This window comes from Lissotriton vulgaris, chromosome 1_1 (assembly GCF_964263255.1).
Source record: "Lissotriton vulgaris chromosome 1_1, aLisVul1.2, whole genome shotgun sequence".
Taxonomy (NCBI): domain Eukaryota; kingdom Metazoa; phylum Chordata; class Amphibia; order Caudata; family Salamandridae; genus Lissotriton; species Lissotriton vulgaris.
Window position 1 is genome coordinate 230982040 of NC_141685.1, and position 27403 is coordinate 231009442.

At 36.8% G+C, this 27403-nt stretch overlaps 35 non-coding genes across 35 annotated transcripts; all 35 read left to right on the forward strand.

The window, feature by feature from the left end:
• Positions 1 to 1269: 1269 nt before the first annotated feature.
• TRNAD-GUC (transfer RNA aspartic acid (anticodon GUC)) lies at positions 1270 to 1341 on the forward strand. Its single transcript has one exon. It is a non-coding gene; the product is annotated as a tRNA-Asp (tRNA).
• A 1334-nt stretch (positions 1342 to 2675) lies between these two features.
• On the forward strand, positions 2676 to 2747 carry TRNAD-GUC (transfer RNA aspartic acid (anticodon GUC)). Its single transcript has one exon. It is a non-coding gene; the product is annotated as a tRNA-Asp (tRNA).
• A 627-nt stretch (positions 2748 to 3374) lies between these two features.
• Positions 3375 to 3446, forward strand: TRNAD-GUC (transfer RNA aspartic acid (anticodon GUC)). The gene has a single exon. It is a non-coding gene; the product is annotated as a tRNA-Asp (tRNA).
• A 611-nt stretch (positions 3447 to 4057) lies between these two features.
• On the forward strand, positions 4058 to 4129 carry TRNAD-GUC (transfer RNA aspartic acid (anticodon GUC)). The gene has a single exon. It is a non-coding gene; the product is annotated as a tRNA-Asp (tRNA).
• A 633-nt stretch (positions 4130 to 4762) lies between these two features.
• On the forward strand, positions 4763 to 4834 carry TRNAD-GUC (transfer RNA aspartic acid (anticodon GUC)). Its single transcript has one exon. It is a non-coding gene; the product is annotated as a tRNA-Asp (tRNA).
• A 627-nt stretch (positions 4835 to 5461) lies between these two features.
• Positions 5462 to 5533, forward strand: TRNAD-GUC (transfer RNA aspartic acid (anticodon GUC)). The gene has a single exon. It is a non-coding gene; the product is annotated as a tRNA-Asp (tRNA).
• A 1324-nt stretch (positions 5534 to 6857) lies between these two features.
• Positions 6858 to 6929, forward strand: TRNAD-GUC (transfer RNA aspartic acid (anticodon GUC)). The gene has a single exon. It is a non-coding gene; the product is annotated as a tRNA-Asp (tRNA).
• Positions 6930 to 7564: 635 nt separating this feature from the next.
• Positions 7565 to 7636, forward strand: TRNAD-GUC (transfer RNA aspartic acid (anticodon GUC)). Its single transcript has one exon. It is a non-coding gene; the product is annotated as a tRNA-Asp (tRNA).
• Positions 7637 to 8263: 627 nt separating this feature from the next.
• Positions 8264 to 8335, forward strand: TRNAD-GUC (transfer RNA aspartic acid (anticodon GUC)). The gene has a single exon. It is a non-coding gene; the product is annotated as a tRNA-Asp (tRNA).
• A 627-nt stretch (positions 8336 to 8962) lies between these two features.
• On the forward strand, positions 8963 to 9034 carry TRNAD-GUC (transfer RNA aspartic acid (anticodon GUC)). The gene has a single exon. It is a non-coding gene; the product is annotated as a tRNA-Asp (tRNA).
• A 611-nt stretch (positions 9035 to 9645) lies between these two features.
• Positions 9646 to 9717, forward strand: TRNAD-GUC (transfer RNA aspartic acid (anticodon GUC)). The gene has a single exon. It is a non-coding gene; the product is annotated as a tRNA-Asp (tRNA).
• Positions 9718 to 10350: 633 nt separating this feature from the next.
• TRNAD-GUC (transfer RNA aspartic acid (anticodon GUC)) lies at positions 10351 to 10422 on the forward strand. The gene has a single exon. It is a non-coding gene; the product is annotated as a tRNA-Asp (tRNA).
• Positions 10423 to 11033: 611 nt separating this feature from the next.
• On the forward strand, positions 11034 to 11105 carry TRNAD-GUC (transfer RNA aspartic acid (anticodon GUC)). The gene has a single exon. It is a non-coding gene; the product is annotated as a tRNA-Asp (tRNA).
• A 627-nt stretch (positions 11106 to 11732) lies between these two features.
• Positions 11733 to 11804, forward strand: TRNAD-GUC (transfer RNA aspartic acid (anticodon GUC)). The gene has a single exon. It is a non-coding gene; the product is annotated as a tRNA-Asp (tRNA).
• Positions 11805 to 12431: 627 nt separating this feature from the next.
• On the forward strand, positions 12432 to 12503 carry TRNAD-GUC (transfer RNA aspartic acid (anticodon GUC)). Its single transcript has one exon. It is a non-coding gene; the product is annotated as a tRNA-Asp (tRNA).
• Positions 12504 to 13114: 611 nt separating this feature from the next.
• Positions 13115 to 13186, forward strand: TRNAD-GUC (transfer RNA aspartic acid (anticodon GUC)). Its single transcript has one exon. It is a non-coding gene; the product is annotated as a tRNA-Asp (tRNA).
• A 633-nt stretch (positions 13187 to 13819) lies between these two features.
• TRNAD-GUC (transfer RNA aspartic acid (anticodon GUC)) lies at positions 13820 to 13891 on the forward strand. Its single transcript has one exon. It is a non-coding gene; the product is annotated as a tRNA-Asp (tRNA).
• A 611-nt stretch (positions 13892 to 14502) lies between these two features.
• Positions 14503 to 14574, forward strand: TRNAD-GUC (transfer RNA aspartic acid (anticodon GUC)). Its single transcript has one exon. It is a non-coding gene; the product is annotated as a tRNA-Asp (tRNA).
• A 1344-nt stretch (positions 14575 to 15918) lies between these two features.
• TRNAD-GUC (transfer RNA aspartic acid (anticodon GUC)) lies at positions 15919 to 15990 on the forward strand. Its single transcript has one exon. It is a non-coding gene; the product is annotated as a tRNA-Asp (tRNA).
• A 611-nt stretch (positions 15991 to 16601) lies between these two features.
• TRNAD-GUC (transfer RNA aspartic acid (anticodon GUC)) lies at positions 16602 to 16673 on the forward strand. The gene has a single exon. It is a non-coding gene; the product is annotated as a tRNA-Asp (tRNA).
• A 619-nt stretch (positions 16674 to 17292) lies between these two features.
• On the forward strand, positions 17293 to 17364 carry TRNAD-GUC (transfer RNA aspartic acid (anticodon GUC)). Its single transcript has one exon. It is a non-coding gene; the product is annotated as a tRNA-Asp (tRNA).
• A 627-nt stretch (positions 17365 to 17991) lies between these two features.
• Positions 17992 to 18063, forward strand: TRNAD-GUC (transfer RNA aspartic acid (anticodon GUC)). The gene has a single exon. It is a non-coding gene; the product is annotated as a tRNA-Asp (tRNA).
• A 627-nt stretch (positions 18064 to 18690) lies between these two features.
• Positions 18691 to 18762, forward strand: TRNAD-GUC (transfer RNA aspartic acid (anticodon GUC)). The gene has a single exon. It is a non-coding gene; the product is annotated as a tRNA-Asp (tRNA).
• Positions 18763 to 19381: 619 nt separating this feature from the next.
• On the forward strand, positions 19382 to 19453 carry TRNAD-GUC (transfer RNA aspartic acid (anticodon GUC)). The gene has a single exon. It is a non-coding gene; the product is annotated as a tRNA-Asp (tRNA).
• Positions 19454 to 20064: 611 nt separating this feature from the next.
• On the forward strand, positions 20065 to 20136 carry TRNAD-GUC (transfer RNA aspartic acid (anticodon GUC)). Its single transcript has one exon. It is a non-coding gene; the product is annotated as a tRNA-Asp (tRNA).
• A 619-nt stretch (positions 20137 to 20755) lies between these two features.
• On the forward strand, positions 20756 to 20827 carry TRNAD-GUC (transfer RNA aspartic acid (anticodon GUC)). The gene has a single exon. It is a non-coding gene; the product is annotated as a tRNA-Asp (tRNA).
• Positions 20828 to 21454: 627 nt separating this feature from the next.
• TRNAD-GUC (transfer RNA aspartic acid (anticodon GUC)) lies at positions 21455 to 21526 on the forward strand. The gene has a single exon. It is a non-coding gene; the product is annotated as a tRNA-Asp (tRNA).
• Positions 21527 to 22145: 619 nt separating this feature from the next.
• Positions 22146 to 22217, forward strand: TRNAD-GUC (transfer RNA aspartic acid (anticodon GUC)). The gene has a single exon. It is a non-coding gene; the product is annotated as a tRNA-Asp (tRNA).
• A 611-nt stretch (positions 22218 to 22828) lies between these two features.
• On the forward strand, positions 22829 to 22900 carry TRNAD-GUC (transfer RNA aspartic acid (anticodon GUC)). The gene has a single exon. It is a non-coding gene; the product is annotated as a tRNA-Asp (tRNA).
• A 635-nt stretch (positions 22901 to 23535) lies between these two features.
• On the forward strand, positions 23536 to 23607 carry TRNAD-GUC (transfer RNA aspartic acid (anticodon GUC)). The gene has a single exon. It is a non-coding gene; the product is annotated as a tRNA-Asp (tRNA).
• A 611-nt stretch (positions 23608 to 24218) lies between these two features.
• TRNAD-GUC (transfer RNA aspartic acid (anticodon GUC)) lies at positions 24219 to 24290 on the forward strand. The gene has a single exon. It is a non-coding gene; the product is annotated as a tRNA-Asp (tRNA).
• A 619-nt stretch (positions 24291 to 24909) lies between these two features.
• On the forward strand, positions 24910 to 24981 carry TRNAD-GUC (transfer RNA aspartic acid (anticodon GUC)). Its single transcript has one exon. It is a non-coding gene; the product is annotated as a tRNA-Asp (tRNA).
• Positions 24982 to 25606: 625 nt separating this feature from the next.
• Positions 25607 to 25678, forward strand: TRNAD-GUC (transfer RNA aspartic acid (anticodon GUC)). Its single transcript has one exon. It is a non-coding gene; the product is annotated as a tRNA-Asp (tRNA).
• A 627-nt stretch (positions 25679 to 26305) lies between these two features.
• On the forward strand, positions 26306 to 26377 carry TRNAD-GUC (transfer RNA aspartic acid (anticodon GUC)). The gene has a single exon. It is a non-coding gene; the product is annotated as a tRNA-Asp (tRNA).
• A 611-nt stretch (positions 26378 to 26988) lies between these two features.
• On the forward strand, positions 26989 to 27060 carry TRNAD-GUC (transfer RNA aspartic acid (anticodon GUC)). The gene has a single exon. It is a non-coding gene; the product is annotated as a tRNA-Asp (tRNA).
• Positions 27061 to 27403: the final 343 nt, after the last annotated feature.

Consider the following 27403-nt stretch of genomic DNA (forward strand, 5'->3'; position numbering starts at 1 on the left):
GTAAAATATATCTGTCATTATCCTTGCCTATTCCGATTGAGAAAACAGGTTGAATTCACTGATGGCCAAAATGCTTACTGATGTGTTAACTGAAATTCAGAATATGCTCTGAATATTTCAGCATGCACAGGCGTACCATCAAAACCAATTTACGTCTACAATCTGTTGGAAAATGAGATGAAGCAGTGGTGAATCCTAGGCCGCTGTTCCACTCGATTGGCACGATTTACAAGTAGAATGACTGCTTTTGGTTAGTAGTGACCCCTGGTGGCTAATAGTTATAAGCTGCAAATGGTAAAGTGAGCTGATTATATATATATATATATTGATGAATAGAAAGATAGCTAGATAGACAGATCGATAGATATTTATTTCAATGAAATAATTTCTTCATAAAACTAATTGTTTTTGGCTAGGAATTTCTGTATTGTAATAATTTAGGAAAAAAGATTACTTGTCCTAACCAAAAGCAGCAATTCTGCCTATTACAATACTGAGAATTGATCGAGGGCATGCCTTAACCCCAGGGAGGTGAGCACTGTTTAACTGAAGCCAATAAGTCCTCGTTAGTATAGTGGTCAGTATCCCCGCCTGTCACGCGGGAGACCGGGGTTCAATTCCCAGACGGGGAGGAGATTCCTTTTATTCACACAATTAAATAAAATGATGTACTTTCTAACATTGTAAAATATATCTGTCATTATCCTTGCCTATTCCGATTGAGAAAAAAGGTTGAATTCACTGATGGCCAAAATGCTTACTGATGTGTTAACTGAAATTCAGAATATGCTCTGAATATTTCAGCATGCACAGGCGTACCATCAAAACCAATTTACGTCTACAATCTGTTGGAAAATGAGATGAAGCAGTGGTGAATCCTAGGCCGCTGTTCCACTCAATTGGCACGATTTACAAGTAGAATGACTGCTTTTGGTTAGGAGTGACCCCTGGTGGCTAATAGTTATAAGCTGCAAATGGTAAAGTGAGCTGATTATATATATATATATATATATATATATATATAAATATATATATTGATGAATAGAAAGATAGCTAGATAGACAGATCGATAGATATTTATTTCAATGAAATAATTTCTTCATAAAACTAATTGTTTTTGGCTAGGAATTTCTGTATTGTAATAATTTAGGAAAAAAGATTACTTGTCCTAACCAAAAGCAGCAATTCTGCCTATTACAATACTGAGAATTGATCGAGGGCATGCCTTAACCCCAGGGAGATGAGCACTGTTTAACTGAAGCCAATAAGTCCTCGTTAGTATAGTGGTCAGTATACCCGCCTGTCACGCGGGAGACCGGGGTTCAATTCCCCGACGGGGAGGAGATTCCTTTTATTCACACAATTAAATAAAATGATGTACTTTCTAACATTGTAAAATATATCTGTCATTATCCTTGCCTATTCCGATTGAGAAAAAAGGTTGAATTCACTGATGGCCAAAATGCTTACTGATGTGTTAACTGAAATTCAGAATATGCTCTGAATATTTCAGCATGCACAGGCGTACCATCAAAACCAATTTACGTCTACAATCTGTTGGAAAATGAGATGAAGCAGTGGTGAATCCTAGGCCGCTGTTCCACTCGATTGGCACGATTTACAAGTAGAATGACTGCTTTTGGTTAGTAGTGACCCCTGGTGGCTAATAGTTATAAGCTGCAAATGGTAAAGTGAGCTGATTATATATATATATATATATATATATATATAAATATATATATTGATGAATAGAAAGATAGCTAGATAGACAGATCGATAGATATTTATTTCAATGAAATAATTTCTTCATAAAACTAATTGTTTTTGGCTAGGAATTTCTGTATTGTAATAATTTAGGAAAAAAGATTACTTGTCCTAACCAAAAGCAGCAATTCTGCCTATTACAATACTGAGAATTGATCGAGGGCATGCCTTAACCCCAGGGAGATGAGCACTGTTTAACTGAAGCCAATAAGTCCTCGTTAGTATAGTGGTCAGTATCCCCGCCTGTCACGTGGGAGACCGGGGTTCAATTCCCCGACGGGGAGGAGATTCCTTTTATTCACACAATTAAATAAAATGATGTACTTTCTAACATTGTAAAATATATCTGTCATTATCCTTGCCTATTCCGATTGAGAAAAAAGGTTGAATTCACTGATGGCCAAAATGCTTACTGATGTGTTAACTGAAATTCAGAATATGCTCTGAATATTTCAGCATGCACAGGCGTACCATCAAAACCAATTTACGTCTACAATCTGTTGGAAAATGAGATGAAGCAGTGGTGAATCCTAGGCCGCTGTTCCACTCGATTGGCACGATTTACAAGTAGAATGACTGCTTTTGGTTAGTAGTGACCCCTGGTGGCTAATAGTTATAAGCTGCAAATGGTAAAGTGAGCTGATTATATATATATATATATATATAAATATATATATTGATGAATAGAAAGATAGCTAGATAGACAGATCGATAGATATTTATTTCAATGAAATAATTTCTTCATAAAACTAATTGTTTTTGGCTAGGAATTTCTGTATTGTAATAATTTAGGAAAAAAGATTACTTGTCCTAACCAAAAGCAGCAATTCTGCCTATTACAATACTGAGAATTGATCGAGGGCATGCCTTAACCCCAGGGAGGTGAGCACTGTTTAACTGAAGCCAATAAGTCCTCGTTAGTATAGTGGTCAGTATCCCCGCCTGTCACGCGGGAGACCGGGGTTCAATTCCCCGACGGGGAGGAGATTCCTTTTATTCACACAATTAAATAAAATGATGTACTTTCTAACATTGTAAAATATATCTGTCATTATCCTTGCCTATTCCGATTGAGAAAAAAGGTTGAATTCACTGATGGCCAAAATGCTTACTGATGTGTTAACTGAAATTCAGAATATGCTCTGAATATTTCAGCATGCACAGGCGTACCATCAAAACCAATTTACGTCTACAATCTGTTGGAAAATGAGATGAAGCAGTGGTGAATCCTAGGCCGCTGTTCCACTCGATTGGCACGATTTACAAGTAGAATGACTGCTTTTGGTTAGTAGTGACCCCTGGTGGCTAATAGTTATAAGCTGCAAATGGTAAAGTGAGCTGATTATATATATATATATATATATAAATATATATATTGATGAATAGAAAGATAGCTAGATAGACAGATCGATAGATATTTATTTCAATGAAATAATTTCTTCATAAAACTAATTGTTTTTGGCTAGGAATTTCTGTATTGTAATAATTTAGGAAAAAAGATTACTTGTCCTAACCAAAAGCAGCAATTCTGCCTATTACAATACTGAGAATTGATCGAGGGCATGCCTTAACCCCAGGGAGATGAGCACTGTTTAACTGAAGCCAACAAGTCCTCGTTAGTATAGTGGTCAGTATCCCCGCCTGTCACGCGGGAGACCGGGGTTCAATTCCCCGACGGGGAGGAGATTCCTTTTATTCACACAATTAAATAAAATGATGTACTTTCTAACATTGTAAAATATATCTGTCATTATCCTTGCCTATTCCGATTGAGAAAACAGGTTGAATTCACTGATGGCCAAAATGCTTACTGATGTGTTAACTGAAATTCAGAATATGCTCTGAATATTTCAGCATGCACAGGCGTACCATCAAAACCAATTTACGTCTACAATCTGTTGGAAAATGAGATGAAGCAGTGGTGAATCCTAGGCCGCTGTTCCACTCGATTGGCACGATTTACAAGTAGAATGACTGCTTTTGGTTAGTAGTGACCCCTGGTGGCTAATAGTTATAAGCTGCAAATGGTAAAGTGAGCTGATTATATATATATATATATTGATGAATAGAAAGATAGCTAGATAGACAGATCGATAGATATTTATTTCAATGAAATAATTTCTTCATAAAACTAATTGTTTTTGGCTAGGAATTTCTGTATTGTAATAATTTAGGAAAAAAGATTACTTGTCCTAACCAAAAGCAGCAATTCTGCCTATTACAATACTGAGAATTGATCGAGGGCATGCCTTAACCCCAGGGAGGTGAGCACTGTTTAACTGAAGCCAATAAGTCCTCGTTAGTATAGTGGTCAGTATCCCCGCCTGTCACGCGGGAGACCGGGGTTCAATTCCCCGACGGGGAGGCGATTCCTTTTATTCACACAATTAAATAAAATGATGTACTTTCTAACATTGTAAAATATATCTGTCATTATCCTTGCCTATTCCGATTGAGAAAAAAGGTTGAATTCACTGATGGCCAAAATGCTTACTGATGTGTTAACTGAAATTCAGAATATGCTCTGAATATTTCAGCATGCACAGGCATACCATCAAAACCAATTTACGTCTACAATCTGTTGGAAAATGAGATGAAGCAGTGGTGAATCCTAGGCCGCTGTTCCACTCAATTGGCACGATTTACAAGTAGAATGACTGCTTTTGGTTAGGAGTGACCCCTGGTGGCTAATAGTTATAAGCTGCAAATGGTAAAGTGAGCAGATTATATATATATATATATATATATATATAAATATATATATTGATGAATAGAAAGATAGCTAGATAGACAGATCGATAGATATTTATTTCAATGAAATAATTTCTTCATAAAACTAATTGTTTTTGGCTAGGAATTTCTGTATTGTAATAATTTAGGAAAAAAGATTACTTGTCCTAACCAAAAGCAGCAATTCTGCCTATTACAATACTGAGAATTGATTGAGGGCATGCCTTAACCCCAGGGAGATGAGCACTGTTTAACTGAAGCCAATAAGTCCTCGTTAGTATAGTGGTCAGTATCCCCGCCTGTCACGCGGGAGACCGGGGTTCAATTCCCCGACGGGGAGGAGATTCCTTTTATTCACACAATTAAATAAAATGATGTACTTTCTAACATTGTAAAATATATCTGTCATTATCCTTGCCTATTCCGATTGAGAAAAAAGGTTGAATTCACTGATGGCCAAAATGCTTACTGATGTGTTAACTGAAATTCAGAATATGCTCTGAATATTTCAGCATGCACAGGCGTACCATCAAAACCAATTTACGTCTACAATCTGTTGGAAAATGAGATGAAGCAGTGGTGAATCCTAGGCCGCTGTTCCACTCGATTGGCACGATTTACAAGTAGAATGACTGCTTTTGGTTAGTAGTGACCCCTGGTGGCTAATAGTTATAAGCTGCAAATGGTAAAGTGAGCTGATTATATATATATATATATATATAAATATATATATTGATGAATAGAAAGATAGCTAGATAGACAGATCGATAGATATTTATTTCAATGAAATAATTTCTTCATAAAACTAATTGTTTTTGGCTAGGAATTTCTGTATTGTAATAATTTAGGAAAAAAGATTACTTGTCCTAACCAAAAGCAGCAATTCTGCCTATTACAATACTGAGAATTGATCGAGGGCATGCCTTAACCCCAGGGAGATGAGCACTGTTTAACTGAAGCCAATAAGTCCTCGTTAGTATAGTGGTCAGTATCCCCGCCTGTCACGCGGGAGACCGGGGTTCAATTCCCCGACGGGGAGGAGATTCCTTTTATTCACACAATTAAATAAAATGATGTACTTTCTAACATTGTAAAATATATCTGTCATTATCCTTGCCTATTCCGATTGAGAAAACAGGTTGAATTCACTGATGGCCAAAATGCTTACTGATGTGTTAACTGAAATTCAGAATATGCTCTGAATATTTCAGCATGCACAGGCGTACCATCAAAACCAATTTACGTCTACAATCTGTTGGAAAATGAGATGAAGCAGTGGTGAATCCTAGGCCGCTGTTCCACTCGATTGGCACGATTTACAAGTAGAATGACTGCTTTTGGTTAGTAGTGACCCCTGGTGGCTAATAGTTATAAGCTGCAAATGGTAAAGTGAGCTGATTATATATATATATATATTGATGAATAGAAAGATAGCTAGATAGACAGATCGATAGATATTTATTTCAATGAAATAATTTCTTCATAAAACTAATTGTTTTTGGCTAGGAATTTCTGTATTGTAATAATTTAGGAAAAAAGATTACTTGTCCTAACCAAAAGCAGCAATTCTGCCTATTACAATACTGAGAATTGATCGAGGGCATGCCTTAACCCCAGGGAGGTGAGCACTGTTTAACTGAAGCCAATAAGTCCTCATTAGTATAGTGGTCAGTATCCCCGCCTGTCACGCGGGAGACCGGGGTTCAATTCCCAGACGGGGAGGAGATTCCTTTTATTCACACAATTAAATAAAATGATGTACTTTCTAACATTGTAAAATATATCTGTCATTATCCTTGCCTATTCCGATTGAGAAAAAAGGTTGAATTCACTGATGGCCAAAATGCTTACTGATGTGTTAACTGAAATTCAGAATATGCTCTGAATATTTCAGCATGCACAGGCGTACCATCAAAACCAATTTACGTCTACAATCTGTTGGAAAATGAGATGAAGCAGTGGTGAATCCTAGGCCGCTGTTCCACTCAATTGGCACGATTTACAAGTAGAATGACTGCTTTTGGTTAGGAGTGACCCCTGGTGGCTAATAGTTATAAGCTGCAAATGGTAAAGTGAGCTGATTATATATATATATATATATATATATATATATATATAAATATATATATTGATGAATAGAAAGATAGCTAGATAGACAGATCGATAGATATTTATTTCAATGAAATAATTTCTTCATAAAACTAATTGTTTTTGGCTAGGAATTTCTGTATTGTAATAATTTAGGAAAAAAGATTACTTGTCCTAACCAAAAGCAGCAATTCTGCCTATTACAATACTGAGAATTGATCGAGGGCATGCCTTAACCCCAGGGAGATGAGCACTGTTTAACTGAAGCCAATAAGTCCTCGTTAGTATAGTGGTCAGTATCCCCGCCTGTCACGCGGGAGACCGGGGTTCAATTCCCCGACGGGGAGGAGATTCCTTTTATTCACACAATTAAATAAAATGATGTACTTTCTAACATTGTAAAATATATCTGTCATTATCCTTGCCTATTCCGATTGAGAAAAAAGGTTGAATTCACTGATGGCCAAAATGCTTACTGATGTGTTAACTGAAATTCAGAATATGCTCTGAATATTTCAGCATGCACAGGCGTACCATCAAAACCAATTTACGTCTACAATCTGTTGGAAAATGAGATGAAGCAGTGGTGAATCCTAGGCCGCTGTTCCACTCGATTGGCACGATTTACAAGTAGAATGACTGCTTTTGGTTAGTAGTGACCCCTGGTGGCTAATAGTTATAAGCTGCAAATGGTAAAGTGAGCTGATTATATATATATATATATATATATATATATAAATATATATATTGATGAATAGAAAGATAGCTAGATAGACAGATCGATAGATATTTATTTCAATGAAATAATTTCTTCATAAAACTAATTGTTTTTGGCTAGGAATTTCTGTATTGTAATAATTTAGGAAAAAAGATTACTTGTCCTAACCAAAAGCAGCAATTCTGCCTATTACAATACTGAGAATTGATCGAGGGCATGCCTTAACCCCAGGGAGATGAGCACTGTTTAACTGAAGCCAATAAGTCCTCGTTAGTATAGTGGTCAGTATCCCCGCCTGTCACGCGGGAGACCGGGGTTCAATTCCCCGACGGGGAGGAGATTCCTTTTATTCACACAATTAAATAAAATGATGTACTTTCTAACATTGTAAAATATATCTGTCATTATCCTTGCCTATTCCGATTGAGAAAAAAGGTTGAATTCACTGATGGCCAAAATGCTTACTGATGTGTTAACTGAAATTCAGAATATGCTCTGAATATTTCAGCATGCACAGGCGTACCATCAAAACCAATTTACGTCTACAATCTGTTGGAAAATGAGATGAAGCAGTGGTGAATCCTAGGCCGCTGTTCCACTCGATTGGCACGATTTACAAGTAGAATGACTGCTTTTGGTTAGTAGTGACCCCTGGTGGCTAATAGTTATAAGCTGCAAATGGTAAAGTGAGCTGATTATATATATATATATATATATAAATATATATATTGATGAATAGAAAGATAGCTAGATAGACAGATCGATAGATATTTATTTCAATGAAATAATTTCTTCATAAAACTAATTGTTTTTGGCTAGGAATTTCTGTATTGTAATAATTTAGGAAAAAAGATTACTTGTCCTAACCAAAAGCAGCAATTCTGCCTATTACAATACTGAGAATTGATCGAGGGCATGCCTTAACCCCAGGGAGGTGAGCACTGTTTAACTGAAGCCAATAAGTCCTCGTTAGTATAGTGGTCAGTATCCCCGCCTGTCACGCGGGAGACCGGGGTTCAATTCCCCGACGGGGAGGAGATTCCTTTTATTCACACAATTAAATAAAATGATGTACTTTCTAACATTGTAAAATATATCTGTCATTATCCTTGCCTATTCCGATTGAGAAAAAAGGTTGAATTCACTGATGGCCAAAATGCTTACTGATGTGTTAACTGAAATTCAGAATATGCTCTGAATATTTCAGCATGCACAGGCGTACCATCAAAACCAATTTACGTCTACAATCTGTTGGAAAATGAGATGAAGCAGTGGTGAATCCTAGGCCGCTGTTCCACTCGATTGGCACGATTTACAAGTAGAATGACTGCTTTTGGTTAGTAGTGACCCCTGGTGGCTAATAGTTATAAGCTGCAAATGGTAAAGTGAGCTGATTATATATATATATATATATATAAATATATATATTGATGAATAGAAAGATAGCTAGATAGACAGATCGATAGATATTTATTTCAATGAAATAATTTCTTCATAAAACTAATTGTTTTTGGCTAGGAATTTCTGTATTGTAATAATTTAGGAAAAAAGATTACTTGTCCTAACCAAAAGCAGCAATTCTGCCTATTACAATACTGAGAATTGATCGAGGGCATGCCTTAACCCCAGGGAGATGAGCACTGTTTAACTGAAGCCAATAAGTCCTCGTTAGTATAGTGGTCAGTATCCCCGCCTGTCACGCGGGAGACCGGGGTTCAATTCCCCGACGGGGAGGAGATTCCTTTTATTCACACAATTAAATAAAATGATGTACTTTCTAACATTGTAAAATATATCTGTCATTATCCTTGCCTATTCCGATTGAGAAAACAGGTTGAATTCACTGATGGCCAAAATGCTTACTGATGTGTTAACTGAAATTCAGAATATGCTCTGAATATTTCAGCATGCACAGGCGTACCATCAAAACCAATTTACGTCTACAATCTGTTGGAAAATGAGATGAAGCAGTGGTGAATCCTAGGCCGCTGTTCCACTCGATTGGCACGATTTACAAGTAGAATGACTGCTTTTGGTTAGTAGTGACCCCTGGTGGCTAATAGTTATAAGCTGCAAATGGTAAAGTGAGCTGATTATATATATATATATATTGATGAATAGAAAGATAGCTAGATAGACAGATCGATAGATATTTATTTCAATGAAATAATTTCTTCATAAAACTAATTGTTTTTGGCTAGGAATTTCTGTATTGTAATAATTTAGGAAAAAAGATTACTTGTCCTAACCAAAAGCAGCAATTCTGCCTATTACAATACTGAGAATTGATCGAGGGCATGCCTTAACCCCAGGGAGGTGAGCACTGTTTAACTGAAGCCAATAAGTCCTCGTTAGTATAGTGGTCAGTATCCCCGCCTGTCACGCGGGAGACCGGGGTTCAATTCCCCGACGGGGAGGCGATTCCTTTTATTCACACAATTAAATAAAATGATGTACTTTCTAACATTGTAAAATATATCTGTCATTATCCTTGCCTATTCCGATTGAGAAAAAAGGTTGAATTCACTGATGGCCAAAATGCTTACTGATGTGTTAACTGAAATTCAGAATATGCTCTGAATATTTCAGCATGCACAGGCGTACCATCAAAACCAATTTACGTCTACAATCTGTTGGAAAATGAGATGAAGCAGTGGTGAATCCTAGGCCGCTGTTCCACTCAATTGGCACGATTTACAAGTAGAATGACTGCTTTTGGTTAGGAGTGACCCCTGGTGGCTAATAGTTATAAGCTGCAAATGGTAAAGTGAGCTGATTATATATATATATATATATATATATATAAATATATATATTGATGAATAGAAAGATAGCTAGATAGACAGATCGATAGATATTTATTTCAATGAAATAATTTCTTCATAAAACTAATTGTTTTTGGCTAGGAATTTCTGTATTGTAATAATTTAGGAAAAAAGATTACTTGTCCTAACCAAAAGCAGCAATTCTGCCTATTACAATACTGAGAATTGATCGAGGGCATGCCTTAACCCCAGGGAGGTGAGCACTGTTTAACTGAAGCCAATAAGTCCTCGTTAGTATAGTGGTCAGTATCCCCGCCTGTCACGCGGGAGACCGGGGTTCAATTCCCCGACGGGGAGGAGATTCCTTTTATTCACACAATTAAATAAAATGATGTACTTTCTAACATTGTAAAATATATCTGTCATTATCCTTGCCTATTCCGATTGAGAAAACAGGTTGAATTCACTGATGGCCAAAATGCTTACTGATGTGTTAACTGAAATTCAGAATATGCTCTGAATATTTCAGCATGCACAGGCGTACCATCAAAACCAATTTACGTCTACAATCTGTTGGAAAATGAGATGAAGCAGTGGTGAATCCTAGGCCGCTGTTCCACTCGATTGGCACGATTTACAAGTAGAATGACTGCTTTTGGTTAGTAGTGACCCCTGGTGGCTAATAGTTATAAGCTGCAAATGGTAAAGTGAGCTGATTATATATATATATATATTGATGAATAGAAAGATAGCTAGATAGACAGATCGATAGATATTTATTTCAATGAAATAATTTCTTCATAAAACTAATTGTTTTTGGCTAGGAATTTCTGTATTGTAATAATTTAGGAAAAAAGATTACTTGTCCTAACCAAAAGCAGCAATTCTGCCTATTACAATACTGAGAATTGATCGAGGGCATGCCTTAACCCCAGGGAGGTGAGCACTGTTTAACTGAAGCCAATAAGTCCTCGTTAGTATAGTGGTCAGTATCCCCGCCTGTCACGCGGGAGACCGGGGTTCAATTCCCCGACGGGGAGGCGATTCCTTTTATTCACACAATTAAATAAAATGATGTACTTTCTAACATTGTAAAATATATCTGTCATTATCCTTGCCTATTCCGATTGAGAAAAAAGGTTGAATTCACTGATGGCCAAAATGCTTACTGATGTGTTAACTGAAATTCAGAATATGCTCTGAATATTTCAGCATGCACAGGCGTACCATCAAAACCAATTTACGTCTACAATCTGTTGGAAAATGAGATGAAGCAGTGGTGAATCCTAGGCCGCTGTTCCACTCAATTGGCACGATTTACAAGTAGAATGACTGCTTTTGGTTAGGAGTGACCCCTGGTGGCTAATAGTTATAAGCTGCAAATGGTAAAGTGAGCTGATTATATATATATATATATATATAAATATATATATTGATGAATAGAAAGATAGCTAGATAGACAGATCGATAGATATTTATTTCAATGAAATAATTTCTTCATAAAACTAATTGTTTTTGGCTAGGAATTTCTGTATTGTAATAATTTAGGAAAAAAGATTACTTGTCCTAACCAAAAGCAGCAATTCTGCCTATTACAATACTGAGAATTGATCGAGGGCATGCCTTAACCCCAGGGAGGTGAGCACTGTTTAACTGAAGCCAATAAGTCCTCGTTAGTATAGTGGTCAGTATCCCCGCCTGTCACGCGGGAGACCGGGGTTCAATTCCCCGACGGGGAGGAGATTCCTTTTATTCACACAATTAAATAAAATGATGTACTTTCTAACATTGTAAAATATATCTGTCATTATCCTTGCCTATTCCGATTGAGAAAAAAGGTTGAATTCACTGATGGCCAAAATGCTTACTGATGTGTTAACTGAAATTCAGAATATGCTCTGAATATTTCAGCATGCACAGGCGTACCATCAAAACCAATTTACGTCTACAATCTGTTGGAAAATGAGATGAAGCAGTGGTGAATCCTAGGCCGCTGTTCCACTCGATTGGCACGATTTACAAGTAGAATGACTGCTTTTGGTTAGTAGTGACCCCTGGTGGCTAATAGTTATAAGCTGCAAATGGTAAAGTGAGCTGATTATATATATATATATATATATAAATATATATATTGATGAATAGAAAGATAGCTAGATAGACAGATCGATAGATATTTATTTCAATGAAATAATTTCTTCATAAAACTAATTGTTTTTGGCTAGGAATTTCTGTATTGTAATAATTTAGGAAAAAAGATTACTTGTCCTAACCAAAAGCAGCAATTCTGCCTATTACAATACTGAGAATTGATCGAGGGCATGCCTTAACCCCAGGGAGATGAGCACTGTTTAACTGAAGCCAATAAGTCCTCGTTAGTATAGTGGTCAGTATCCCCGCCTGTCACGCGGGAGACCGGGGTTCAATTCCCCGACGGGGAGGAGATTCCTTTTATTCACACAATTAAATAAAATGATGTACTTTCTAACATTGTAAAATATATCTGTCATTATCCTTGCCTATTCCGATTGAGAAAACAGGTTGAATTCACTGATGGCCAAAATGCTTACTGATGTGTTAACTGAAATTCAGAATATGCTCTGAATATTTCAGCATGCACAGGCGTACCATCAAAACCAATTTACGTCTACAATCTGTTGGAAAATGAGATGAAGCAGTGGTGAATCCTAGGCCGCTGTTCCACTCGATTGGCACGATTTACAAGTAGAATGACTGCTTTTGGTTAGTAGTGACCCCTGGTGGCTAATAGTTATAAGCTGCAAATGGTAAAGTGAGCTGATTATATATATATATATATTGATGAATAGAAAGATAGCTAGATAGACAGATCGATAGATATTTATTTCAATGAAATAATTTCTTCATAAAACTAATTGTTTTTGGCTAGGAATTTCTGTATTGTAATAATTTAGGAAAAAAGATTACTTGTCCTAACCAAAAGCAGCAATTCTGCCTATTACAATACTGAGAATTGATCGAGGGCATGCCTTAACCCCAGGGAGGTGAGCACTGTTTAACTGAAGCCAATAAGTCCTCGTTAGTATAGTGGTCAGTATCCCCGCCTGTCACGCGGGAGACCGGGGTTCAATTCCCCGACGGGGAGGCGATTCCTTTTATTCACACAATTAAATAAAATGATGTACTTTCTAACATTGTAAAATATATCTGTCATTATCCTTGCCTATTCCGATTGAGAAAAAAGGTTGAATTCACTGATGGCCAAAATGCTTACTGATGTGTTAACTGAAATTCAGAATATGCTCTGAATATTTCAGCATGCACAGGCGTACCATCAAAACCAATTTACGTCTACAATCTGTTGGAAAATGAGATGAAGCAGTGGTGAATCCTAGGCCGCTGTTCCACTCAATTGGCACGATTTACAAGTAGAATGACTGCTTTTGGTTAGGAGTGACCCCTGGTGGCTAATAGTTATAAGCTGCAAATGGTAAAGTGAGCTGATTATATATATATATATATATATATATATAAATATATATATTGATGAATAGAAAGATAGCTAGATAGACAGATCGATAGATATTTATTTCAATGAAATAATTTCTTCATAAAACTAATTGTTTTTGGCTAGGAATTTCTGTATTGTAATAATTTAGGAAAAAAGATTACTTGTCCTAACCAAAAGCAGCAATTCTGCCTATTACAATACTGAGAATTGATCGAGGGCATGCCTTAACCCCAGGGAGGTGAGCACTGTTTAACTGAAGCCAATAAGTCCTCGTTAGTATAGTGGTCAGTATCCCCGCCTGTCACGCGGGAGACCGGGGTTCAATTCCCCGACGGGGAGGAGATTCCTTTTATTCACACAATTAAATAAAATGATGTACTTTCTAACATTGTAAAATATATCTGTCATTATCCTTGCCTATTCCGATTGAGAAAACAGGTTGAATTCACTGATGGCCAAAATGCTTACTGATGTGTTAACTGAAATTCAGAATATGCTCTGAATATTTCAGCATGCACAGGCGTACCATCAAAACCAATTTACGTCTACAATCTGTTGGAAAATGAGATGAAGCAGTGGTGAATCCTAGGCCGCTGTTCCACTCGATTGGCACGATTTACAAGTAGAATGACTGCTTTTGGTTAGTAGTGACCCCTGGTGGCTAATAGTTATAAGCTGCAAATGGTAAAGTGAGCTGATTATATATATATATATATTGATGAATAGAAAGATAGCTAGATAGACAGATCAATAGATATTTATTTCAATGAAATAATTTCTTCATAAAACTAATTGTTTTTGGCTAGGAATTTCTGTATTGTAATAATTTAGGAAAAAAGATTACTTGTCCTAACCAAAAGCAGCAATTCTGCCTATTACAATACTGAGAATTGATCGAGGGCATGCCTTAACCCCAGGGAGGTGAGCACTGTTTAACTGAAGCCAATAAGTCCTCGTTAGTATAGTGGTCAGTATCCCCGCCTGTCACGCGGGAGACCGGGGTTCAATTCCCCGACGGGGAGGCGATTCCTTTTATTCACACAATTAAATAAAATGATGTACTTTCTAACATTGTAAAATATATCTGTCATTATCCTTGCCTATTCCGATTGAGAAAAAAGGTTGAATTCACTGATGGCCAAAATGCTTACTGATGTGTTAACTGAAATTCAGAATATGCTCTGAATATTTCAGCATGCACAGGCGTACCATCAAAACCAATTTACGTCTACAATCTGTTGGAAAATGAGATGAAGCAGTGGTGAATCCTAGGCCGCTGTTCCACTCAATTGGCACGATTTACAAGTAGAATGACTGCTTTTGGTTAGGAGTGACCCCTGGTGGCTAATAGTTATAAGCTGCAAATGGTAAAGTGAGCTGATTATATATATATATATATATATATATATATAAATATATATATTGATGAATAGAAAGATAGCTAGATAGACAGATCGATAGATATTTATTTCAATGAAATAATTTCTTCATAAAACTAATTGTTTTTGGCTAGGAATTTCTGTATTGTAATAATTTAGGAAAAAAGATTACTTGTCCTAACCAAAAGCAGCAATTCTGCCTATTACAATACTGAGAATTGATCGAGGGCATGCCTTAACCCCAGGGAGGTGAGCACTGTTTAACTGAAGCCAATAAGTCCTCGTTAGTATAGTGGTCAGTATCCCCGCCTGTCACGCGGGAGACCGGGGTTCAATTCCCAGACGGGGAGGAGATTCCTTTTATTCACACAATTAAATAAAATGATGTACTTTCTAACATTGTAAAATATATCTGTCATTATCCTTGCCTACTCCGATTGAGAAAAAAGGTTGAATTCACTGATGGCCAAAATGCTTACTGATGTGTTAACTGAAATTCAGAATATGCTCTGAATATTTCAGCATGCACAGGCGTACCATCAAAACCAATTTACGTCTACAATCTGTTGGAAAATGAGATGAAGCAGTGGTGAATCCTAGGCCGCTGTTCCACTCAATTGGCACGATTTACAAGTAGAATGACTGCTTTTGGTTAGGAGTGACCCCTGGTGGCTAATAGTTATAAGCTGCAAATGGTAAAGTGAGCTGATTATATATATATATATATATATATATATATATAAATATATATATTGATGAATAGAAAGATAGCTAGATAGACAGATCGATAGATATTTATTTCAATGAAATAATTTCTTCATAAAACTAATTGTTTTTGCCTAGGAATTTCTGTATTGTAATAATTTAGGAAAAAAGATTACTTGTCCTAACCAAAAGCAGCAATTCTGCCTATTACAATACTGAGAATTGATCGAGGGCATGCCTTAACCCCAGGGAGATGAGCACTGTTTAACTGAAGCCAATAAGTCCTCGTTAGTATAGTGGTCAGTATCCCCGCCTGTCACGCGGGAGACCGGGGTTCAATTCCCCGACGGGGAGGAGATTCCTTTTATTCACACAATTAAATAAAATGATGTACTTTCTAACATTGTAAAATATATCTGTCATTATCCTTGCCTATTCCGATTGAGAAAAAAGGTTGAATTCACTGATGGCCAAAATGCTTACTGATGTGTTAACTGAAATTCAGAATATGCTCTGAATATTTCAGCATGCACAGGCGTACCATCAAAACCAATTTACGTCTACAATCTGTTGGAAAATGAGATGAAGCAGTGGTGAATCCTAGGCCGCTGTTCCACTCGATTGGCACGATTTACAAGTAGAATGACTGCTTTTGGTTAGTAGTGACCCCTGGTGGCTAATAGTTATAAGCTGCAAATGGTAAAGTGAGCTGATTATATATATATATATATTGATGAATAGAAAGATAGCTAGATAGACAGATCGATAGATATTTATTTCAATGAAATAATTTCTTCATAAAACTAATTGTTTTTGGCTAGGAATTTCTGTATTGTAATAATTTAGGAAAAAAGATTACTTGTCCTAACCAAAAGCAGCAATTCTGCCTATTACAATACTGAGAATTGATCGAGGGCATGCCTTAACCCCAGGGAGGTGAGCACTGTTTAACTGAAGCCAATAAGTCCTCGTTAGTATAGTGGTCAGTATCCCCGCCTGTCACGCGGGAGACCGGGGTTCAATTCCCCGACGGGGAGGAGATTCCTTTTATTCACACAATTAAATAAAATGATGTACTTTCTAACATTGTAAAATATATCTGTCATTATCCTTGCCTATTCCGATTGAGAAAAAAGGTTGAATTCACTGATGGCCAAAATGCTTACTGATGTGTTAACTGAAATTCAGAATATGCTCTGAATATTTCAGCATGCACAGGCGTACCATCAAAACCAATTTACGTCTACAATCTGTTGGAAAATGAGATGAAGCAGTGGTGAATCCTAGGCCGCTGTTCCACTCAATTGGCACGATTTACAAGTAGAATGACTGCTTTTGGTTAGGAGTGACCCCTGGTGGCTAATAGTTATAAGCTGCAAATGGTAAAGTGAGCTGATTATATATATATATAAATATATATATTGATGAATAGAAAGATAGCTAGATAGACAGATCGATAGATATTTATTTCAATGAAATAATTTCTTCATAAAACTAATTGTTTTTGGCTAGGAATTTCTGTATTGTAATAATTTAGGAAAAAAGATTACTTGTCCTAACCAAAAGCAGCAATTCTGCCTATTACAATACTGAGAATTGATCGAGGGCATGCCTTAACCCCAGGGAGATGAGCACTGTTTAACTGAAGCCAATAAGTCCTCGTTAGTATAGTGGTCAGTATCCCCGCCTGTCACGCGGGAGACCGGGGTTCAATTCCCCGACGGGGAGGAGATTCCTTTTATTCACACAATTAAATAAAATGATGTACTTTCTAACATTGTAAAATATATCTGTCATTATCCTTGCCTATTCCGATTGAGAAAAAAGGTTGAATTCACTGATGGCCAAAATGCTTACTGATGTGTTAACTGAAATTCAGAATATGCTCTGAATATTTCAGCATGCACAGGCGTACCATCAAAACCAATTTACGTCTACAATCTGTTGGAAAATGAGATGAAGCAGTGGTGAATCCTAGGCCGCTGTTCCACTCGATTGGCACGATTTACAAGTAGAATGACTGCTTTTGGTTAGTAGTGACCCCTGGTGGCTAATAGTTATAAGCTGCAAATGGTAAAGTGAGCTGATTATATATATATATATTTATATAAATATATATATTGATGAATAGAAAGATAGCTAGATAGACAGATCGATAGATATTTATTTCAATGAAATAATTTCTTCATAAAACTAATTGTTTTTGGCTAGGAATTTCTGTATTGTAATAATTTAGGAAAAAAGATTACTTGTCCTAACCAAAAGCAGCAATTCTGCCTATTACAATACTGAGAATTGATCGAGGGCATGCCTTAACCCCAGGGAGATGAGCACTGTTTAACTGAAGCCAATAAGTCCTCGTTAGTATAGTGGTCAGTATCCCCGCCTGTCACGCGGGAGACCGGGGTTCAATTCCCCGACGGGGAGGAGATTCCTTTTATTCACACAATTAAATAAAATGATGTACTTTCTAACATTGTAAAATATATCTGTCATTATCCTTGCCTATTCCGATTGAGAAAAAAGGTTGAATTCACTGATGGCCAAAATGCTTACTGATGTGTTAACTGAAATTCAGAATATGCTCTGAATATTTCAGCATGCACAGGCGTACCATCAAAACCAATTTACGTCTACAATCTGTTGGAAAATGAGATGAAGCAGTGGTGAATCCTAGGCCGCTGTTCCACTCGATTGGCACGATTTACAAGTAGAATGACTGCTTTTGGTTAGTAGTGACCCCTGGTGGCTAATAGTTATAAGCTGCAAATGGTAAAGTGAGCTGATTATATATATATATATTTATATAAATATATATATTGATGAATAGAAAGATAGCTAGATAGACAGATCGATAGATATTTATTTCAATGAAATAATTTCTTCATAAAACTAATTGTTTTTGGCTAGGAATTTCTGTATTGTAATAATTTAGGAAAAAAGATTACTTGTCCTAACCAAAAGCAGCAATTCTGCCTATTACAATACTGAGAATTGATCGAGGGCATGCCTTAACCCCAGGGAGATGAGCACTGTTTAACTGAAGCCAATAAGTCCTCGTTAGTATAGTGGTCAGTATCCCCGCCTGTCACGCGGGAGACCGGGGTTCAATTCCCCGACGGGGAGGAGATTCCTTTTATTCACACAATTAAATAAAATGATGTACTTTCTAACATTGTAAAATATATCTGTCATTATCCTTGCCTATTCCGATTGAGAAAAAAGGTTGAATTCACTGATGGCCAAAATGCTTACTGATGTGTTAACTGAAATTCAGAATATGCTCTGAATATTTCAGCATGCACAGGCGTACCATCAAAACCAATTTACGTCTACAATCTGTTGGAAAATGAGATGAAGCAGTGGTGAATCCTAGGCCGCTGTTCCACTCAATTGGCACGATTTACAAGTAGAATGACTGCTTTTGGTTAGGAGTGACCCCTGGTGGCTAATAGTTATAAGCTGCAAATGGTAAAGTGAGCTGATTATATATATATATAAATATATATATTGATGAATAGAAAGATAGCTAGATAGACAGATCGATAGATATTTATTTCAATGAAATAATTTCTTCATAAAACTAATTGTTTTTGGCTAGGAATTTCTGTATTGTAATAATTTAGGAAAAAAGATTACTTGTCCTAACCAAAAGCAGCAATTCTGCCTATTACAATACTGAGAATTGATCGAGGGCATGCCTTAACCCCAGGGAGATGAGCACTGTTTAACTGAAGCCAATAAGTCCTCGTTAGTATAGTGGTCAGTATCCCCGCCTGTCACGCGGGAGACCGGGGTTCAATTCCCCGACGGGGAGGAGATTCCTTTTATTCACACAATTAAATAAAATGATGTACTTTCTAACATTGTAAAATATATCTGTCATTATCCTTGCCTATTCCGATTGAGAAAAAAGGTTGAATTCACTGATGGCCAAAATGCTTACTGATGTGTTAACTGAAATTCAGAATATGCTCTGAATATTTCAGCATGCACAGGCGTACCATCAAAACCAATTTACGTCTACAATCTGTTGGAAAATGAGATGAAGCAGTGGTGAATCCTAGGCCGCTGTTCCACTCGATTGGCACGATTTACAAGTAGAATGACTGCTTTTGGTTAGTAGTGACCCCTGGTGGCTAATAGTTATAAGCTGCAAATGGTAAAGTGAGCTGATTATATATATATATATATTGATGAATAGAAAGATAGCTAGATAGACAGATCGATAGATATTTATTTCAATGAAATAATTTCTTCATAAAACTAATTGTTTTTGGCTAGGAATTTCTGTATTGTAATAATTTAGGAAAAAAGATTACTTGTCCTAACCAAAAGCAGCAATTCTGCCTATTACAATACTGAGAATTGATCGAGGGCATGCCTTAACCCCAGGGAGATGAGCACTGTTTAACTGAAGCCAATAAGTCCTCGTTAGTATAGTGGTCAGTATCCCCGCCTGTCACGCGGGAGACCGGGGTTCAATTCCCCGACGGGGAGGAGATTCCTTTTATTCACACAATTAAATAAAATGATGTACTTTCTAACATTGTAAAATATATCTGTCATTATCCTTGCCTATTCCGATTGAGAAAAAAGGTTGAATTCACTGATGGCCAAAATGCTTACTGATGTGTTAACTGAAATTCAGAATATGCTCTGAATATTTCAGCATGCACAGGCGTACCATCAAAACCAATTTACGTCTACAATCTGTTGGAAAATGAGATGAAGCAGTGGTGAATCCTAGGCCGCTGTTCCACTCAATTGGCACGATTTACAAGTAGAATGACTGCTTTTGGTTAGGAGTGACCCCTGGTGGCTAATAGTTATAAGCTGCAAATGGTAAAGTGAGCTGATTATATATATATATAAATATATATATTGATGAATAGAAAGATAGCTAGATAGACAGATCGATAGATATTTATTTCAATGAAATAATTTCTTCATAAAACTAATTGTTTTTGGCTAGGAATTTCTGTATTGTAATAATTTAGGAAAAAAGATTACTTGTCCTAACCAAAAGCAGCAATTCTGCCTATTACAATACTGAGAATTGATCGAGGGCATGCCTTAACCCCAGGGAGATGAGCACTGTTTAACTGAAGCCAATAAGTCCTCGTTAGTATAGTGGTCAGTATCCCCGCCTGTCACGCGGGAGACCGGGGTTCAATTCCCCGACGGGGAGGAGATTCCTTTTATTCACACAATTAAATAAAATGATGTACTTTCTAACATTGTAAAATATATCTGTCATTATCCTTGCCTATTCCGATTGAGAAAAAAGGTTGAATTCACTGATGGCCAAAATGCTTACTGATGTGTTAACTGAAATTCAGAATATGCTCTGAATATTTCAGCATGCACAGGCGTACCATCAAAACCAATTTACGTCTACAATCTGTTGGAAAATGAGATGAAGCAGTGGTGAATCCTAGGCCGCTGTTCCACTCGATTGGCACGATTTACAAGTAGAATGACTGCTTTTGGTTAGTAGTGACCCCTGGTGGCTAATAGTTATAAGCTGCAAATGGTAAAGTGAGCTGATTATATATATATATATTTATATAAATATATATATTGATGAATAGAAAGATAGCTAGATAGACAGATCGATAGATATTTATTTCAATGAAATAATTTCTTCATAAAACTAATTGTTTTTGGCTAGGAATTTCTGTATTGTAATAATTTAGGAAAAAAGATTACTTGTCCTAACCAAAAGCAGCAATTCTGCCTATTACAATACTGAGAATTGATCGAGGGCATGCCTTAACCCCAGGGAGATGAGCACTGTTTAACTGAAGCCAATAAGTCCTCGTTAGTATAGTGGTCAGTATCCCCGCCTGTCACGCGGGAGACCGGGGTTCAATTCCCCGACGGGGAGGAGATTCCTTTTATTCACACAATTAAATAAAATGATGTACTTTCTAACATTGTAAAATATATCTGTCATTATCCTTGCCTATTCCGATTGAGAAAAAAGGTTGAATTCACTGATGGCCAAAATGCTTACTGATGTGTTAACTGAAATTCAGAATATGCTCTGAATATTTCAGCATGCACAGGCGTACCATCAAAACCAATTTACGTCTACAATCTGTTGGAAAATGAGATGAAGCAGTGGTGAATCCTAGGCCGCTGTTCCACTCAATTGGCACGATTTACAAGTAGAATGACTGCTTTTGGTTAGGAGTGACCCCTGGTGGCTAATAGTTATAAGCTGCAAATGGTAAAGTGAGCTGATTATATATATATATAAATATATATATTGATGAATAGAAAGATAGCTAGATAGACAGATCGATAGATATTTATTTCAATGAAATAATTTCTTCATAAAACTAATTGTTTTTGGCTAGGAATTTCTGTATTGTAATAATTTAGGAAAAAAGATTACTTGTCCTAACCAAAAGCAGCAATTCTGCCTATTACAATACTGAGAATTGATCGAGGGCATGCCTTAACCCCAGGGAGGTGAGCACTGTTTAACTGAAGCCAATAAGTCCTCGTTAGTATAGTGGTCAGTATCCCCGCCTGTCACGCGGGAGACCGGGGTTCAATTCCCCGACGGGGAGGAGATTCCTTTTATTCACACAATTAAATAAAATGATGTACTTTCTAACATTGTAAAATATATCTGTCATTATCCTTGCCTATTCCGATTGAGAAAACAGGTTGAATTCACTGATGGCCAAAATGCTTACTGATGTGTTAACTGAAATTCAGAATATGCTCTGAATATTTCAGCATGCACAGGCGTACCATCAAAACCAATTTACGTCTACAATCTGTTGGAAAATGAGATGAAGCAGTGGTGAATCCTAGGCCGCTGTTCCACTCGATTGGCACGATTTACAAGTAGAATGACTGCTTTTGGTTAGTAGTGACCCCTGGTGGCTAATAGTTATAAGCTGCAAATGGTAAAGTGAGCTGATTATATATATATATATATTGATGAATAGAAAGATAGCTAGATAGACAGATCGATAGATATTTATTTCAATGAAATAATTTCTTTATAAAACTAATTGTTTTTGGCTAGGAATTTCTGTATTGTAATAATTTAGGAAAAAAGATTACTTGTCCTAACCAAAAGCAGCAATTCTGCCTATTACAATACTGAGAATTGATCGAGGGCATGCCTTAACCCCAGGGAGGTGAGCACTGTTTAACTGAAGCCAATAAGTCCTCGTTAGTATAGTGGTCAGTATCCCCGCCTGTCACGCGGGAGACCGGGGTTCAATTCCCCGACGGGGAGGCGATTCCTTTTATTCACACAATTAAATAAAATGATGTACTTTCTAACATTGTAAAATATATCTGTCATTATCCTTGCCTATTCCGATTGAGAAAAAAGGTTGAATTCACTGATGGCCAAAATGCTTACTGATGTGTTAACTGAAATTCAGAATATGCTCTGAATATTTCAGCATGCACAGGCGTACCATCAAAACCAATTTACGTCTACAATCTGTTGGAAAATGAGATGAAGCAGTGGTGAATCCTAGGCCGCTGTTCCACTCAATTGGCACGATTTACAAGTAGAATGACTGCTTTTGGTTAGGAGTGACCCCTGGTGGCTAATAGTTATAAGCTGCAAATGGTAAAGTGAGCTGATTATATATATATATATATATATATATATATAAATATATATATTGATGAATAGAAAGATAGCTAGATAGACAGATCGATAGATATTTATTTCAATGAAATAATTTCTTCATAAAACTAATTGTTTTTGGCTAGGAATTTCTGTATTGTAATAATTTAGGAAAAAAGATTACTTGTCCTAACCAAAAGCAGCAATTCTGCCTATTACAATACTGAGAATTGATCGAGGGCATGCCTTAACCCCAGGGAGGTGAGCACTGTTTAACTGAAGCCAATAAGTCCTCGTTAGTATAGTGGTCAGTATCCCCGCCTGTCACGCGGGAGACCGGGGTTCAATTCCCCGACGGGGAGGAGATTCCTTTTATTCACACAATTAAATAAAATGATGTACTTTCTAACATTGTAAAATATATCTGTCATTATCCTTGCCTATTCCGATTGAGAAAAAAGGTTGAATTCACTGATGGCCAAAATGCTTACTGATGTGTTAACTGAAATTCAGAATATGCTCTGAATATTTCAGCATGCACAGGCGTACCATCAAAACCAATTTACGTCTACAATCTGTTGGAAAATGAGATGAAGCAGTGGTGAATCCTAGGCCGCTGTTCCACTCGATTGGCACGATTTACAAGTAGAATGACTGCTTTTGGTTAGTAGTGACCCCTGGTGGCTAATAGTTATAAGCTGCAAATGGTAAAGTGAGCTGATTATATATATATATATATTGATGAATAGAAAGATAGCTAGATAGACAGATCGATAGATATTTATTTCAATGAAATAATTTCTTCATAAAACTAATTGTTTTTGGCTAGGAATTTCTGTATTGTAATAATTTAGGAAAAAAGATTACTTGTCCTAACCAAAAGCAGCAATTCTGCCTATTACAATACTGAGAATTGATCGAGGGCATGCCTTAACCCCAGGGAGATGAGCACTGTTTAACTGAAGCCAATAAGTCCTCGTTAGTATAGTGGTCAGTATCCCCGCCTGTCACGCGGGAGACCGGGGTTCAATTCCCCGACGGGGAGGAGATTCCTTTTATTCACACAATTAAATAAAATGATGTACTTTCTAACATTGTAAAATATATCTGTCATTATCCTTGCCTATTCCGATTGAGAAAAAAGGTTGAATTCACTGATGGCCAAAATGCTTACTGATGTTTTAACTGAAATTCAGAATATGCTCTGAATATTTCAGCATGCACAGGCGTACCATCAAAACCAATTTACGTCTACAATCTGTTGGAAAATGAGATGAAGCAGTGGTGAATCCTAGGCCGCTGTTCCACTCAATTGGCACGATTTACAAGTAGAATGACTGCTTTTGGTTAGGAGTGACCCCTGGTGGCTAATAGTTATAAGCTGCAAATGGTAAAGTGAGCTGATTATATATATATATAAATATATATATTGATGAATAGAAAGATAGCTAGATAGACAGATCGATAGATATTTATTTCAATGAAATAATTTCTTCATAAAACTAATTGTTTTTGGCTAGGAATTTCTGTATTGTAATAATTTAGGAAAAAAGATTACTTGTCCTAACCAAAAGCAGCAATTCTGCCTATTACAATACTGAGAATTGATCGAGGGCATGCCTTAACCCCAGGGAGATGAGCACTGTTTAACTGAAGCCAATAAGTCCTCGTTAGTATAGTGGTCAGTATCCCCGCCTGTCACGCGGGAGACCGGGGTTCAATTCCCCGACGGGGAGGAGATTCCTTTTATTCACACAATTAAATAAAATGATGTACTTTCTAACATTGTAAAATATATCTGTCATTATCCTTGCCTATTCCGATTGAGAAAAAAGGTTGAATTCACTGATGGCCAAAATGCTTACTGATGTGTTAACTGAAATTCAGAATATGCTCTGAATATTTCAGCATGCACAGGCGTACCATCAAAACCAATTTACGTCTACAATCTGTTGGAAAATGAGATGAAGCAGTGGTGAATCCTAGGCCGCTGTTCCACTCGATTGGCACGATTTACAAGTAGAATGACTGCTTTTGGTTAGTAGTGACCCCTGGTGGCTAATAGTTATAAGCTGCAAATGGTAAAGTGAGCTGATTATATATATATATATATATAAATATATATATTGATGAATAGAAAGATAGCTAGATAGACAGATCGATAGATATTTATTTCAATGAAATAATTTCTTCATAAAACTAATTGTTTTTGGCTAGGAATTTCTGTATTGTAATAATTTAGGAAAAAAGATTACTTGTCCTAACCAAAAGCAGCAATTCTGCCTATTACAATACTGAGAATTGATCGAGGGCATGCCTTAACCCCAGGGAGGTGAGCACTGTTTAACTGAAGCCAATAAGTCCTCGTTAGTATAGTGGTCAGTATCCCCGCCTGTCACGCGGGAGACCGGGGTTCAATTCCCCGACGGGGAGGAGATTCCTTTTATTCACACAATTAAATAAAATGATGTACTTTCTAACATTGTAAAATATATCTGTCATTATCCTTGCCTATTCCGATTGAGAAAAAAGGTTGAATTCACTGATGGCCAAAATGCTTACTGATGTGTTAACTGAAATTCAGAATATGCTCTGAATATTTCAGCATGCACAGGCGTACCATCAAAACCAATTTACGTCTACAATCTGTTGGAAAATGAGATGAAGCAGTGGTGAATCCTAGGCCGCTGTTCCACTCGATTGGCACGATTTACAAGTAGAATGACTGCTTTTGGTTAGTAGTGACCCCTGGTGGCTAATAGTTATAAGCTGCAAATGGTAAAGTGAGCTGATTATATATATATATATATATATAAATATATATATTGATGAATAGAAAGATAGCTAGATAGACAGATCGATAGATATTTATTTCAATGAAATAATTTCTTCATAAAACTAATTGTTTTTGGCTAGGAATTTCTGTATTGTAATAATTTAGGAAAAAAGATTACTTGTCCTAACCAAAAGCAGCAATTCTGCCTATTACAATACTGAGAATTGATCGAGGGCATGCCTTAACCCCAGGGAGATGAGCACTGTTTAACTGAAGCCAATAAGTCCTCGTTAGTATAGTGGTCAGTATCCCCGCCTGTCACGCGGGAGACCGGGGTTCAATTCCCCGACGGGGAGGAGATTCCTTTTATTCACACAATTAAATAAAATGATGTACTTTCTAACATTGTAAAATATATCTGTCATTATCCTTGCCTATTCCGATTGAGAAAAAAGGTTGAATTCACTGATGGCCAAAATGCTTACTGATGTGTTAACTGAAATTCAGAATATGCTCTGAATATTTCAGCATGCACAGGCGTACCATCAAAACCAATTTACGTCTACAATCTGTTGGAAAATGAGATGAAGCAGTGGTGAATCCTAGGCCGCTGTTCCACTCGATTGGCACGATTTACAAGTAGAATGACTGCTTTTGGTTAGTAGTGACCCCTGGTGGCTAATAGTTATAAGCTGCAAATGGTAAAGTGAGCTGATTATATATATATATATATTGATGAATAGAAAGATAGCTAGATAGACAGATCGATAGATATTTATTTCAATGAAATAATTTCTTCATAAAACTAATTGTTTTTGGCTAGGAATTTCTGTATTGTAATAATTTAGGAAAAAAGATTACTTGTCCTAACCAAAAGCAGCAATTCTGCCTATTACAATACTGAGAATTGATCGAGGGCATGCCTTAACCCCAGGGAGATGAGCACTGTTTAACTGAAGCCAATAAGTCCTCGTTAGTATAGTGGTCAGTATCCCCGCCTGTCACGCGGGAGACCGGGGTTCAATTCCCCGACGGGGAGGAGATTCCTTTTATTCACACAATTAAATAAAATGATGTACTTTCTAACATTGTAAAATATATCTGTCATTATCCTTGCCTATTCCGATTGAGAAAAAAGGTTGAATTCACTGATGGCCAAAATGCTTACTGATGTGTTAACTGAAATTCAGAATATGCTCTGAATATTTCAGCATGCACAGGCGTACCATCAAAACCAATTTACGTCTACAATCTGTTGGAAAATGAGATGAAGCAGTGGTGAATCCTAGGCCGCTGTTCCACTCGATTGGCACGATTTACAAGTAGAATGACTGCTTTTGGTTAGTAGTGACCCCTGGTGGCTAATAGTTATAAGCTGCAAA